Source organism: Dermacentor silvarum, chromosome 4 (genome assembly GCF_013339745.2).
Source record: "Dermacentor silvarum isolate Dsil-2018 chromosome 4, BIME_Dsil_1.4, whole genome shotgun sequence".
Lineage (NCBI taxonomy): Eukaryota > Metazoa > Arthropoda > Arachnida > Ixodida > Ixodidae > Dermacentor > Dermacentor silvarum.
Window position 1 is genome coordinate 79,538,785 of NC_051157.2, and position 1,439 is coordinate 79,540,223.

At 49.0% G+C, this 1,439-nt stretch overlaps 1 pseudogene; it reads right to left on the bottom strand.

Annotated features, from left to right (window-relative positions):
- Positions 1-807: 807 nt before the first annotated feature.
- LOC125945220 (U4 spliceosomal RNA) lies at positions 808-1,009 on the bottom strand (annotated as a pseudogene).
- Between the last annotated feature and the right edge of the window lie 430 nt (positions 1,010-1,439).

Consider the following 1,439-nt stretch of genomic DNA (forward strand, 5'->3'; position numbering starts at 1 on the left):
AGGGACAACAAAAGTCGCAAACCATCTGTGCATACAAAAACACAGATGCACGGGATGACTGCGATTTTCCCCGCGCCTCATGCCTCAAGATAACTTTTGAGGCCGGCACCGCGCTGTCTCTGTGCGGCATTCAGAGGTCAGTGCTCGACCTTTGTTATCACAACCGTGTATGCCCCTGTGGCCAAAGGACAAGGCTTATCCACAGCGCACGTTACAAACGCCGACGGAATGCAGTGAATCCGTGGCTGCGACGTTGTGTTGCTGAGAAAAATCAAAGGTTCAAGTCACGGTCGAGGTCAGGATTCAAGACAAGGCGGCACGCAAAAATGTCCATGCACTTACATTTCCGTGAACCTCAAAGAGCGTCACGTGATCGAAATGATCCTGAAGCACACTATACTACGATGTCGTGATAGACTTAACTTAAAATTAAGCGTGTAATGAGCGGGGCTCACAGCACACTTAGTCCTGTCGATGAGGAAGTGTCGGCTTGTATGTAGTGTCGGGTGGGCTTCTTAAGCTTCAACCCGAACTAAGCGACGAGAACACAGCGCACACGAAGCTAACATCCATCGGTACGCGTAGACATTGTACCCATCGCAGATCGCTATCAAGATAGGCCCCGCGCAGCCACGTTCAGCCGTGCCATACGCAGCCGCCTGTGCCATACGCAGCCCCGGATGCAATGAAAGACGGTGCGCTTCCTCCCCGCCTTCCTCCCTTGCGCGCTCAAGCTCGAGCCGCCATCCTTGGTTCACAGTCGTACCCACAGCATACGGCGCGGGTGCACGATGTTATCGCACTTGGACTTTATACAGAACACCACGGCGACGTCGACGGCGACAGCGGAAATGCGCCGGAAGTGTCAATATAATTGCTATCACAATAAAATGAGCTGAGTTCAAAGTATAGGGATCATTTCGCAGCGAACAGCTGTCAATGCTAAAGTTTTCAACTAGCAATAGTCGCCCCTCAGTTGTCACTTCATTGGGTACGACACCTTCAGGACCTTTTTTGGAAATAAAGTTTAGCAGCCACCACCACCAGCTGTCAATGCTACCCTCTGTTCCAAAGTTGTCCAGCCATGCCTCTCGCAAGGTTTAGCGCTGCGCTTCAATTTGTCGGACGTTGTTCTAGCCATACGCGGGTCAGACTAATGCTGACGAGATATACGCGGGTGCAACAAAATTTATTGCATCTTTAAAAGCTTTACCACGTTGTGTAGGGCCTGTAATCACATCGCACAGACGCCACTCTGCGAAGCCGTAAAAAGTCGTGCCAGTAAAATTATATCATTTTCAGGTTTCTGTTCTCTTATTGTTTTGCATTTTTAACATTTAATAGTCTGAGAAGATTTAAGATCAAATGGATGCGCTGACTGTTACGTTTCATGACATTTTCTTGTGGGCTTGACGTTATCAAAAGTCTGAGGAATAATT